We start from the raw sequence: 14,295 nt of genomic DNA, 5'->3' as shown, positions 1-14,295 counted from the left end.
CCATATTTTGTCCGTTTTATTTATTTTTTCATAAATCAGTGCTATTGGCCACCCTTTATGTCTGTCTGTAGGTTTTTACATATATTTAACCAATGAAAATTATTAACAAGAGATTGTGACAAAATCTCATGGTGTTTAAAAACATATTTTTTTCATTTTCATTTTCATTGTCATTTCCTGAAAAGTAACACCTGCAAGGTCTCTGCTCAACAGTGACTATATGTCATATCATAATTTTCATAATTCAAATTCTTTCAGCCCCTCTCCCCACGTTAACAATTTATCCACAGTCCCTTACACTTTCCTTTTAGGAAGGACTAAAAGAGAGAGAGGGACTTTGTGAATGCACACAATCTAGGGCAGTATAGCTTTTGCCTCTTTTGATTCCTGACACATTTTTTGGCAGCCAGAGAGAGTATTGACACAAGACCAACTTGGCACCACCAGAAAGGAGCAACACACTGGGAAGTTAGTCCACACCTGTGTGAGCATACGCATAGAAGATGCACTGTATATACTGTAAGTGTGTGCACAGGTATGCAGGGTCTTAGATGTGTATGTGAGAGAGAAAGCGGCTGGATCGGGTGCTGTGAAATTCCACCTTACAAGCTCCTCCCTCCATAAACAGTAGACTCTGACAGCGTGTACAGTAGGAGCAAACCTCATTTTAAATTCCAGGCAAGTTCTCATTCAATTCACAGTATAATGAAATCCCACCTCAGCGTGCAATTCATATCTCCTGATTAAATCTAACTTCAATTTCCGATTCAGTACTTATCATCTGTCAAACAGAGCCATAATTCATTCTTATTCTGGACACAAGGCTCTGTATTGAATTTGGATTGGGCCACCAGAGACCAGGGTAGCCTAAGTGGAAACAGCAGGGCCTAGTGAAACCTGCTCTCTCTGGCATAAAATCAGTGTCCAGATTCCAATGATGCCTTCTGTAAAAGGACTTCATTATGCTCTCAGAATATGGACTAGACAAATATTTGGCTTGGTCATTATGATGCTGTATCCACTCCCCCCATGGAACCAGGTCCTACACCAGGCTCAGTGTTTCTGCATCCGAGAGATGGCTCACCCTACCCCCCATCAGCGTCTCTCTGTCTCCTTCCAGATACAAAGCAAATGGAAAGAAAAGGAAAATTCTGCAAGACACAATTACGGGAATATTAAAAGTTAAGGAACAGGGGAACAGACATATTTTACCGCAACAGCGATTCATAAAAGCCAAGAGGGAGAATATTTATGTATTTAATAATCAGAGAAGGTATAGATGGGATGTGGTTTTGAGGAAGAATTCCCCTCAACTTTTTGATTACCCTGTGACTTCTCTCCTCTGTCACTATCGTTCTGACATAATTTAGAAGTGGTCAGGAAGTATCACTCCCTCAGACCCCCAGATCCCCAAATGCCTCCTAACAGATGGTCTTTCACTTGAACTTCTCAGGTCCTGCTCCACTACTTCCCTCTCCACCATCACTCCCACCTTCCTCTCCACACAAACACACACATACATTCCTATCTTACCAACAGTGGACTGTTGGTCCGAGTGTCTACCACTATTTTTTTTTTTCTAAAGCAAAAAAGAAATATAATTTTATATTGAAGGTTGTCTTTCGCAATAAAATTCCAAAACTGGTTTTGTAATCTTCTTTTAAAAATTGTTCAGAGGAGAATTGCAACACTGACTGATGTCCACTTATCAAAGAAGGGACGTCCAGTCTTTGTGAGGCTTGGTGAAGCTTGAACTAAAGACTGAAAAGACTGAAAAGGGTACTTGGTGGCGTGGTGAGTTTCTTTGTGCCAGTGGTGCAGTGTCTGGTTTGAATCCTGTCCGTTGTTGGTACCTGGAGCATCAAAACAGATCCTGCTGCAGGGGAGATAGAAGCAGTGGGTTATGTCATGGAAAGTCATGAATGGCTCAAATTTTACTGCTACACGGAGGTGGAAGAGTTTTGTATGTACGTATATATAGCAATGTGTAATTTTACTCTGTATATAGATATTGGCTCCTCAGCATGGCTGCTCATTACAGACCCTGGGGCCAGCCCTGTTATGGTCATGGAAGGACAACACTTTTTTTTGTTCTTGTTTTTTTGTACAAACTGGCCTTTGTATTTACCTGACATACCTGAGGTATTATCCATCTTCTCATCATCGAGAAAGCGTATAAGCATCCCACCTCAATGCTGCTGCTCGTGTGCATACTGCATTGGTATAAGTAAACACTTTTTGTGTATGTTTATGTGCAACCACACTGTACACAAAATCTTTGTGTTTGTGTGTGCATCTGTGAATGTCTACCGTTAACTGTCCTGTAAAGCAAAACTGTTCCAGGCCAGTTGCTGTGGCTGGGAATCACTTTCAGATGGTTCCGATAGTGGGATATAATCTGACTCCCTGTGGCCGCAGTGACTGCAGGAAATTGCTGAATTTTCTTATAGACACAAGTCGTGGAGCCATATGACCCTCTGTCCTGTCCATACCTCTGAGATAACTTCCTCTTCCGGACAGTGACACAAGCCATCATCATAAGTATGGCCAAGCTGAATGTTTCTTCTTATTAAAGAGACCCTAACTTGGAGCCTGGACTCCTTACACAGCAAAATGTGGCTTATTGTGCCTCTCTTCGCCCAGAGCACAGGGCTTTCCATTAATGACATTTCAAGCGGATCTCATAGGTTTACAGATAAGAAGACAATATTTTTTTCAAATCTACTATTAAGAAAAATAAAATGGGTTTCCTGTAGCAAAACAAGCCCTTGGGTAAACCTTCCTCATTTAATACATTTATCTCTAAATCTATCAGTTTGGCCTCCATTTATCAAAGCCTCAGTAGGTAAAGAGAGAGATTGAACAGATTTAGGATCCATTCATCCAAATTAAAGCCTCCCAGCAGGCAGGTCATGAGGCTTTTACGTGCTGCAGAGCTATCCCAGGTGGATGGAGGGGCATATTTGGGCACATGTGCTTGGGGAGCACGTAGGCCAGGGCACACGTCGGAGATTGGCAGAGCTCTGTTAGTGCTGCCAATCTTAACTCCCTTTGCCCCCTCTTTCCTGCTCTCACATTCCTTTTGCTGGTTCTCCTTTACTATTTCTGTGACCCTACCTCTACCTCCTGCCTCTCATATGCCACGGGACGAAGCCAAGTTTGGAGGGGAGAGAGGAAAAGCTTATCCTTTCTTTAAGTCCACCAAAACTCTCTCTGCAAAAGCCCTCAGGGCTATATAATAAACATTTCATTTCCTCTGGCAAGCAATAGGAAGGCTTATATGATGTAAAAGAGCAGAAATAGCAACTCAAAAATGCTTGTCATTCTGTGTTTCTCGGGCCAAGCTCATTCCTCTGGTTGAAGAGCCGGATCACTGTATGAAGAGCTTTTCGCTCAGAGGGACATTTAGTTATCTCATTGCAGAGGGATAGAGCCGCTTTATTACAAATAGGGCAAATAATGCTGTATTCTAAGTCAGGTCATCATCTAAAAAATAAAATATCCTTTAGGACAGTTAAATGGGATGACTGCACAGTGCTGGTGACAGAAATGACAGTAAGTATGCAGTTAAAAGCAGTAAAAAAGTCCAAAGCTCCGTCATAGTTCCATCATTTCTCTTCAGGTTTTGTTTATTTACTGTCAGTGACATTTCCAAACTATTTTGACATGTTGATTATTCATCTTTTAACATTTGTTCTCAAAAAAGAGTTTGGTTGACAGATGGGATTTTTTTGGACACTGTAAGTTTTTGAATTTTGACTTCTGTACAGAGCCAAGCCAAGCCACAGATCCCATAGTGGTGGGGATAAAGACCACACTGACTTTTGAATCTATCCCTTTAGAAAGAAACTCTGTGCACTTTGAAGTAGTTGGTGAGAGAAACTTTGCGCTGTGCTTTTTCCCATTCGTCTTCCATCATCTTGACACCAAGATCCTCCCTCCATGTAGTTTGCAAAATATTAAGGAAGCCGCCCCGTCCCATAAATACTCCTCTATTTGAACTTAATGATCCTAAATTGTAACTTTGGAGCGTATATAAAAATAACAAGAAATCTTTCCCATAAAAATCAAAGCTGTGTGGATGGCAATGGCTGAGTCAAAAACTAGAAAAACATGGGAAAAAAGTAGAACAAAGCCACCTTGTCAGCTATCGTGATTTTTGCTTGCCTGCAGGCCTTCAACAGTTTGGTAATTTTTCTCACTTTCAAATGTTTGTTTGGCAACTGTTGCCTGATCATTTGAGCATTTTTACACCCTGTTAAGTGGGCACGGTGGAGGAGCGGGCGGTGTATAAGATGCAACAGAGTGGGAGTTCCAAGTAAATGTGGCAGCCCAAGGTGAGGTGTCAGTATGTGGTGGAAATGAAGTCTGACACTGCGTGGAGCAAAAACACGTATGAGGACCACGTGTGCGCTCGAGCCAATGTCATTCTTTCAATAATGTCAAACTGCCTTAATGAAGCAGATTTGACTACTGTGGCCAGACTAACACAGGGACCCTTCTTTTCTCCTCCTGGTGCAAGAGTGCCTATTATTCTACCAGATTGTTACACCCGACACACATGACCATTTCCTCCCTAGCCAAAATAAATACTTGTAATGATAATACTTAGGTCTCATGCGTATACCTGCAGTGTATTTAGCTATGAAACGCAGACATCTTCCTTGCTGCTGCTAAACCATCACACAGCATGTGGGATGACTGGAGGATAAGGTGACTATAACGTTTCCATCAGGCTGCATGCTTATTTTCTTCTGGACAAATAAGCACCCATCGCTGCACTCACCCCTTAATTCTTACAGTTTCTAATCTGAGATCTGAACCTTGTCCTTAGCTTTATTCTGCTCTTCTCTTCAACGTCTGATTTTTGAATTATGTCTCTGGATTATGTCATCTTTTCAGCCACACTGCTAGCGTGGCTCTGAGGATGGCAGTGTCAGTCTGTTGGTTGGGCAGTTGCGCCACCATTTTGCTACAGGCTGAAATATTTCAACAAGAACTGAATGAAATTTTGCACCGACATTCACCGACGTTGGTGATCCTGTGACTTTTTCATAGCGCTATAAGCAGGTTTGCTGTTAGCTTGATAGCTTGACGTCTACCACATGGATTGGCACACAGTTTCTGACAGGGCTGGTTTCCAGTGGATGTATACTCATCACTGTTGTGACTTTTCTTCCAGCACCACTGGAGGGTTGATAATTTCTTGTCAACAGTGGGATGGATTTGCATGACATTTGGCATAGTTATCCATGCTCTTATACAGTCTCATAGAGCTGCTAGCATGGCTTTAGATTCTTGTTCCAGCGCTGTTCCTCAGCACCGACCCCCCCTGGACAAAATTAAAGAGTGAGTGTTTGTCCTTCTCTTCCGTCTGTCCTAAAATCCTTTTGTTTTTGGTGCTTTTGTAGTAAAATGAGAGAAGTATTTCCATGTTGCCAGTGGAATGCATGCAGGCTTGTCCCTGTGAGGGCATATAAATGATAATGATACAGCAGGACCCAACCTTTAGGATGCAGAGACTCAGTGAAAATGGTGGGAGAATTGCTGGGTGTGGAACATAAGACCAGCATGATGAGCCCACAAAGACATCTGTGAAAAGGACTGAGGACTTTTGGATTAGAGGATGACAAAAAAGCTTTTAGTCAGTTAAAAGCACCATAATTGCATTAATTTGTAGAAGATGTTTTGCAACTTTTCATTGTTCCAGTAGCACCTATTCCAAATATTTCTTCATCCAGTGTCTGATAACCAAATAGTTAATGTCAGGAGTCAGATCATTTTGGTTCCAGCTAAGTGATTTAAAAGGCATATAGACAAAGGCTGTTTGTATATGCCTGCAGTCATCAAATTAAATCTACATAATTTTCCTTCTTGTAAAACATCAGTTTTATGACTCAATAAGTGTTAGAATCTGGAAATGATCATTTTTTTAAAACTCAGCATTAAAACAGAGGCAAGCTGAATAGCAAGCAATGCATCATCAAAAAGATCTAGGAAATAATTACCACACAGTATGAATAACTGCCTTTCTCGGACAGAAATAAAGGAGCTTGTTCCATAACATCACTGTAATTTTATTGCACATTTCCACCATCTTGCCTCACATTGTCTTCATTGTGAGTTTCTGCTGGTTTCCACTTTCTCATCCAGTGGAATGACACATGAGTAGATGTATGCTGCCCCTCATAATGGGCAGGGTCGATCTGAACGAGACCATTATGATGTATGGTGATGAACCATGTGCACTGGGGTGTATTGTTGGGGTTTACTGATTTTTTCTGTCTTAATGTTGGGCTTTTGTGGGATGTGCCTTCATTTTTAGGCCCCAGAAATCTCATAAAGTCTGGTATGGGTACTTTCTGCGTAGGGGGATACTCCAATAAGACAAAGGTGTGTTAAGGGAATTGTTGAAGGAAATGCCACATTTCAACCTGAGGACTGTAACACCGGTTTAGTCATAGCTGAATATACTGTGGTCACATTAAGGTCAGGTTAAAGTGGCACTTAACAGGACAGGCTATAAATTACCGCAGTGACAGACACATACTTCAAGTTATGTCAGTTTCTGGAAACGAAGCTTTCCTGTGAGTCACATATTTGGAGACGAAAATCAAGATTTCCTTAAAACTTTGAACTGAACAGATGAAGTTAAATCTGTACTCCTCCTGTCTGGAATAACTCCTCATGTTTTATGATCAATTCCTCAAGTTGACACCGTTAGCCTTTAGTGAAATATCTTGACAAGTATTGAATGGATTGCCATGACATTTGTTGCAGGCATTCATGGTTCCTGGATGATGAATCCTAATGACTTTGCTGATCCTCTGACTTTTCCTCTAGCACCACCATGAGGTTCAGCTTTGTGGTTTGTTTGAAATGTCTCCACAACAGTTTGAGGGATAACCATGAAATTCAGGTCAGACATTCATGTCCCCTTCAGGATGAGTTATAACTTTTCATGTAGCAATCAAGTTGGAAAAAAATAAAATAAATTCTCCTTCACCATTCAGGAATGATAATATCCCTTATCTGTTATCATAATATGCACTTATTTTTTTTAGCTTTTGATTTCGAATTCAAAGTTATTTTTTAAAACCTATCTTTCTCTACAGAAAATAAAATAATAAGATAAGCGCACATTTTTTTAAAATATATTTTTTGGGCATTTTTCTTTAATCAATAGGAGAGTAGAGAGTGACAGGAAAATAAGATGAAAAAACTAATGAAAATTAAAGTGTTGTATTGTATTTTACATTTTTTCACCCAGATTGTCGCAGTCAGCTCATCCAGCCTCTGGGATATTTCAAGACATGACATCAGCTCCCACAGTGACCCTCTACGTTATCTACAGTTAAAGAGTGAAATGGTCTTTATGGGAGAGCACTGTCCACACTAATGACAGACAGCGTGGATCTCCTCCAAACAAACAGTCTCTCAGAGCTTTTGATTTGCTTTGTGTTGGACTGGACTCCCACTGTACACGGACCCATGTTAATCTGCGGCTCTGGCACATGTGACCGACTGTAGCTGGACAGACTTATACTTACATTGAATACAGTCTCTATGTGCCTCTGTTATTTCTCCGGGAGGGAGGGAGCCAGGAGAGGGAGACGGGCCATTCCAGTGCCATTTCCAGTGGCAGTCAACGAACCCTCAACTAGCCCTCTCAGGGCACAGGAGGCTGTGAAACGCTCAGAGCTCCTTGCGTGTTCGAGTAAACACCCTCTTTTGGTCTGGGGCCCCTCCAAGGGTCAATACACTGTTACATCACAAAAGCTGGATTCATGGTTAGTTGCTCCAAGGTCTAGAGGAGGAGAAGAAGGGCACAGTGCAGCCTCTCTTGTGCTCTTTGTCACTTCTCTCGGACCATCTTATGTAGCTATCTCCTCACATCGTTGCTCTTGTCCCTCTAATCTCTCACTCACTTCCTTTCTAATTAAATGTCTTTCATTTCATAACGCTCCCTCCTTTCATTCAAACTAATTTTGTCAATTCTCTTTCACTTCTCCTTTCCTGTCCCTTCATTTTTAGCACAACACACACCCTTTCACTCTTTCCTCCTGTCCTCCATTTTTCCTGGATCCAGGTAAATGAAGGCTCTGAGAGAGAGTTTGGTGAAAGCGGCCACTGGCTTCCCACACCACAACGTAAAATGCACAAACCCTTAGGTAGAAGTGGAAGTGTAGGAGGGATAAGATGTATTTTTTTCATTGACCAACAAACCAGCAGCATCACAACCAGTGTTCTTAAATATAGAAAGCTGTGCTGGATGCATCTGTGTCTTCACTTAGGAAAATTACAACAACCAGGATAGCAGTGAGGAAGATACTGAAGTAAAGATTTGTCTTTTGAAATAAATTTTGCAATGTGTGTATTTTTCTTGCCGAAACATGAAAAATGATCATGTAATGCAGTGACGCTTCCACAGAGGAACAATGCTTTCTCTGGTGGTTATATGTGCACAATGCACGCTGCAGAATCAGTCAGCCCATTCATTCTGACGGAACACAGTTAAATGTAAATATTACAAATTGATTTCTGGAAAGAAAATCATCTTTCGTTTGAACAGGATGCATATGACCTTAAAAACAGAGAGGTGGGGGAAAAAAAGGTAATATTTCCACAACAAGAAGCAACTAAACAAATACAATCCTATAATCCCCCTGTACATGGAGAGGGCTTGTTACTGAAAGTCTAATAGTCATGAGACAGAGAGAAAATTAGTAGCTAGCTACGGCCTACTATATTTTTCTTTGAGCATATACAATAATTAACTTTATATATACGTTCCCAAACCCGATGCTTAGCCGTCCCCAGCTGTATATTTTTGGTGCCAGCAACCAGGCAGAGGCCACTGTCATTTCCCAACAAGGATTCAGTCTTTTGCAGCCTTGTCTCACATGAAGCCTCTTGGCTTAAACCGCCACACTTGTCCCAGTAAACCAAACCTTAATGACAGGCTTGTCTAAAGCTGGAGTCTGTAAAAATGCTTCTGGGCATTATTTTCTCCTCTGAGTTTATGTGTGCTTTTTTTTTTTTCTTTTTCTTTTTTTTTTTGTATGTATATTCCTGGTTTTTGTTTCCGGTTATGGGTGAAAATGTTGTTTCAGCCATTAAAAAAAATGGCACTCGTACATTTGTCCCTTACTGTCTCTGGTTCCAGCGACTGAAATAGAAGATAAGTGTGCAATTTATAAAATTTGATTTTGCTCCTTCCTTCTCTCAGAGGCAGGCAGGATGCAAGCTCAACTGAAATCCCAGTGGGGCCGTGTTTTTTTCTTCTTTTTTTTTTCAGGGGCTATTTTGAATGGAGCCTTTCTACAAAACTCATTAATATCATAGTACAGTCACACCTATATTCGCTAGCTGAACTTCCTGCTGAAATCCAAACAGGTCAGAAAGAGACAGATGGACTTTTGAGAATTCCTCGTGTTTGCCTCCCACTAGAACAGCAGGCCTGTGTAGAGCCAGGGCTCTGCCTTATGAGGGGCGCTCACTAAGGCATCACTGAGACTCGTTTCACAGAAAACATCCATCAAAAGGCTTCATTTAACTAGAGATGAAAGGTGAGCCTTTTAACTCCTTCCTCTACCCTAAGCCTGGCCTGTTGACTCTCTCATCTGTTTACGTTCCGATGCACAAACATCGAAAGCACCTTCTGTATATGAGGCTCCTTCCTCCACATGATTAGTGATAGTCTGCATGAAGTCCTCATATTTTCTACATGATGAAAAAATATGGCCCCTGCCACTGGATCAAATGCACGCTCTGTTCTGCACACTGTACTCCTCACTATACAAGCATGCGTGTTTGCACGTGTTCACATGCAGCAAACAGCAGCATAACTCTTGGCTATATGCACAGTAGTTCAATTCCTGGACAGAGTTCCTAGACAGTGGATATTTCTGTGTGTGCGTGGTTATCGTTCCAGCAGAAAATATGGTGTGGCAGCAAAGTAAAACTACATGGTACCTATCTTCTTTTTGTGCATATGTGTGAGTATTGTTTTATTTCAGGCTGACTTTTATCTGTTTTACTGTTGGTGTCCTGATGATGTGGCAATATTCGCTCTTAACTTCTGTGTCGATGAAACCCATTGACCTGCAGCATCAGAATACATCTGCCACAGAGAGACCTCCTTTTCAGTCCTCCACGTGCATGCTTTATTCAGATTATATCTGAATGAATATGATCTTGAAGCCATCTCACAACACACTGAACCCTGATTGCTCCTTGTATGGTAGCAAAGGGAACAAAGCCAAATTAGGTATTTCTTCCATTATAGCCAATGTATGTGACCTAAAGATAATATTGTGTTTATGCTCATGCATCCCTCAACACCTGCAGTGGGGATTTAGGTAATTGGGTGACAAGCTACTCTATTTTTTTTTCATGTGAGTATGTATGGTCATTTCATGACTCACTATAATATTGTTTATGGTACTTTGAGTGCACAAGGGGTCTATCATTGGTGGATGTATGAAGCTGGGCTAATCCAGAGTCTTCAGGAGTCGCAAGACAGTCTTGTGCTAGGAGTAAATTCCCTTTTCAACTCACAGCTACCACTAATTTCCAGGTTAAAAACTGGTATCGAAATACTGCATTTTGTTATGTCAGGGTTTTTTTTTTTGTTTGTTTTCCTCAAACACCATATGGAAATATTTTGGCACAGCAAGATCATAGCCTGCAGGTTGGAAGGATGTTACTCAGAGCCTGAGATCATCAGAAACAGCACAATCATCAACAGACTGTCAGCAGGTTGACACATGTGACATGAAATTAAGGCCCTTTGACTGAAACGAGCACATACAGAATCCAACATATTCATGAAATCCAGAACTTTATACTTAAAAGGGTGGAGCTCTTCCTGCTATTAAAAGACTATATTCAGGCCGCCCCAGGGTTAGAAGGAATGCATGTGGGTGCGTCTGGTGCGTCCACACTGTATGTATAACATAAACTGCAAGGATGCATCAAAGGAAGTGGCACCCCTGAAGCTAAATATTGCACCCCCTGCCACAGAAAACGTAACACTGCTCACACACGCACAGCCTGCGCTGGACTGGTATAACTTCACTTTTATATTCAACAAATATTTCTAAAGCTGCAGTCATTTCTAATACCTATCTGAGAAAACTGTAGAGGAGGGGAATAGGAAATACATTCAGAACAACCAGGTAGCCTTAAAAACTCAAAACACCATATCACACACTACATTCTCAACTGTGGATAATCCTCAACTCTAAAATGACTGATTTGCATTAATTTTATTTAGAAATTAGTGTCATGAAGGTCGTTAGAAACAACACTTAAAAATAATTTGTACATTTTATACATGAGATATCCAGCTGCATCTTCAATTTAAAGGCTCCCAATACTAAAAAGAAGCAGGATTTGAACCAGCTGCTGCGCCACTGGTGCAAACTAACTGACCATGTAACCAGTTGGACTGGGAGGTTTCCCTGAGTGCGTTTCGGTCTTCATTTTAGGTGTTAGACTTCCAAATTTACTCAGTAGTATCAAATCCTCATCCTCAGAACTTTGAAGCAGAGATATTTGAGGTCAGGTTTTTAGAATCCTTAAATCTTTCATCTGGATGTTGGACTTCAAAATTCACAAAGGATTGAACCCACAACCTCCAAATTCAGACTTCTAACACCCTGAGAGACTTGGTCAGACACTTCTGAGCTGGATTTCCTGAGTCTTTGGGTGTTGGAATTCAAAATTCAGTGAGCCTAATCCTCAAACTTCCCAAGCACTCCTCTAACACTCTCAGCTAGTCATAAAGAGACACATGAGCAATATTTGTTAGAGCCTTTGAGTGTTTACTTTCGGCAGTGGAGACAAGATTTCACAATTCAGGAGCTGTCCTCAAATGCTCCAAACTATTTAACCAGACACACTTGAGCTTCCTTTCTTGGAGCTTTAGACTCTTTCCTTTGGACATATGACTTCAAAATTTTGAGAGGATCACAGTGATTGACCCCTATTTTTGCATTCAGACATAATAAAAAAAAGAATTTAAGTGGTATTTCAATGATGTAGTATAGCACTTCCATAAAGGGGAACTTAAAATCTGTTTACAGGTATTGGGGAGCCCTGATGACTAAGTGGAAAAAGTTGTATAAAGCCCTTTATGGCTCCAGAGGGAGCTGTGTGAAGTCTGATAAACTGGAGCTGGAACTGGAGTACTCTGAAGGTAGCAGCTTGAGAGTAAATTAGCTGCTACTAGAATAACAAACCTGAATTGCCAACCATACTGGAGTTGTATGGTGGGTAAAGACGGTGCCAGGACAATGAAGAAGAACGCATGAAATAAACAAAAAAGATGATATCTCTGGTTTTGCTGCATTGATTTTGATCCTTTTTAAAAGCTAAGCATCATGGGTTCAACCACGTCAAAGGAGTGCAATGTTAAAAGGAGTTCTCTTAAGTTGGGGGGCTGGGGAGGAGCTTGAAAAGACAGATTTTAATAAAAAAGGATAGTCAATACTGGAGCAACAAAGGGCCGAGATATCCTGATGCTTTGGTCCCTTGGCTCCAAAAATAATAGATCCTACATTCCCCATAATGCAACACCATAGTATCCTTAATTAAACTGCTAAATGCCCACATCTTTCAAACTTCCCAATTTGTGATGCCTTTTTTTTTATATACATTGAAAGTCCCTAAGCCAAAGCCATGAAAACCCTACTGAGATCATCAGATGACATCTGGCTAGTGATGACAACATCAGGGTTATGTTCTCAGACTGCCCCCCACCCCCTAACCCCCTCATATGTAAAATAGGTGGATACCCCTTTAAGAAATTAACTGCCTTCCCTGCAGTGGCCAGGTTGTTGTGGATTAGAGCCAGATGAGATGAGTGAAGACCCTTCGACCAGACAACAGAGATGCACTCCCAGCATTCTTAGCATAGCAGCTGACCAGTGAGGAGTGGTCTTGGCTACAACATCAAACCAGGCCCTAAAGCATCACTACGCTACGGGAAACAGACTCAGCTCAAAGTGCCACCATCACACTGGTGGGTGTTAACTAGTCTGTCCATTCATCTTTCTGTTTCTTTTTCGCTTGTGTCAATGTCTGGTTGTGCGGAAGCAGACAGACAAAACACTATGAAAAAGACAGCGGTGAAAATGAGGGAGATCCTCCAGGATTAAAAGAAGAGGAAAACAGAGACGAAATAAGCGGGTTAGCAAGATACAATAATCCCAAAACCAGTTCACTGGCACCTGATCCAACAAACAGAATAATTTGGTACTAGAATAGGGCTTCCATAGCTGAGCATACCAAGTCAGAGCTATCATTACAGAATAGTTGCTTCTCTCTCTCAGTAAGAGACAATGGACTGTGTCCCTTTTAGCACAGACATGTTTTTTTTTTTTTTTTCTCAAGCTGTTCCATCCACTGAAAGCTCCTTCAATTAAAAACAAAACTTAAAGGAATCTCAGTAAAAGAAAATTACAAACACAAGATAAACTTCTGGCAGGAAGACCAATAAAAAGTATAATAAGATCCCCCATGATATAATGCACAGATAAAAGACACCAGTAAAACCCGCTGGCCATCAGAAGCTACAAATCTCAGTGCTATGAAACCTCTGCCTGCAGTCTTTGCAGTGGAAAAGCAGCTTACTGCAGGGTGTCTCAGGTTGGGCTGGTTGAAAGTCTTGTCTGAAACAAAACTCTATTCAGGTCAGATTAAGATCACATTCTGAAGGAGGACAATGAGACCACTGATCCGGGGCCAGCAGAAATAGAGAAGATTGCTTCGCTGACCTTACCTCGAGATACACTTTCTTCCGGACGACTGCTGTAGCTAGAAAGCAACAAAAGACAGAGTCACAGACACTTAAGGTAAATCTCTGGGCATTTAAGCGTAAGTGAAGTTTTATTTCACCCAATTCCACTAATCTTATCAGATTAATTGACTGTGAAACACTTTTTTGATTACACATAAAGTTGGAGAATGGGTGTAACAAAAATTATTAAAACTCATAATAATTGTTCCTACAGCTTTTTAATGGGCTGGTAATGGTCTGCAAGGCACCCAAGAGGAAATGACACATTTCAGGGGACCACAGCTAAGATGCTCTCCACTAATGGCTCTTCAACTAAAGGAACAGTTTGACATTTCAAAACTTCAGTGAGAAGATTGATACCACTTGCATTTAGCAATAGCTGAGTACAATGCCTGTAATCAATGGGAAAGTTAGCCTGCTCTGTCCACAGGCAACGAGAAATCTGTCTCCCAGCACCTCCAAAGGTGTATATGTATTTTGTTTGTCTAAGC

The sequence above is a fragment of the Trachinotus anak genome, unplaced genomic scaffold, assembly GCF_046630095.1.
Source record: "Trachinotus anak isolate AG129_WGS33_773 ecotype Australia unplaced genomic scaffold, CSIRO_AGI_Tana_v1 ptg000028l, whole genome shotgun sequence".
Taxonomy (NCBI): Eukaryota; Metazoa; Chordata; class Actinopteri; order Carangiformes; family Carangidae; genus Trachinotus; species Trachinotus anak.
The sequence above is the reverse complement of the archived record's forward strand: the minus strand, read 5'-3'. Positions refer to the sequence as shown.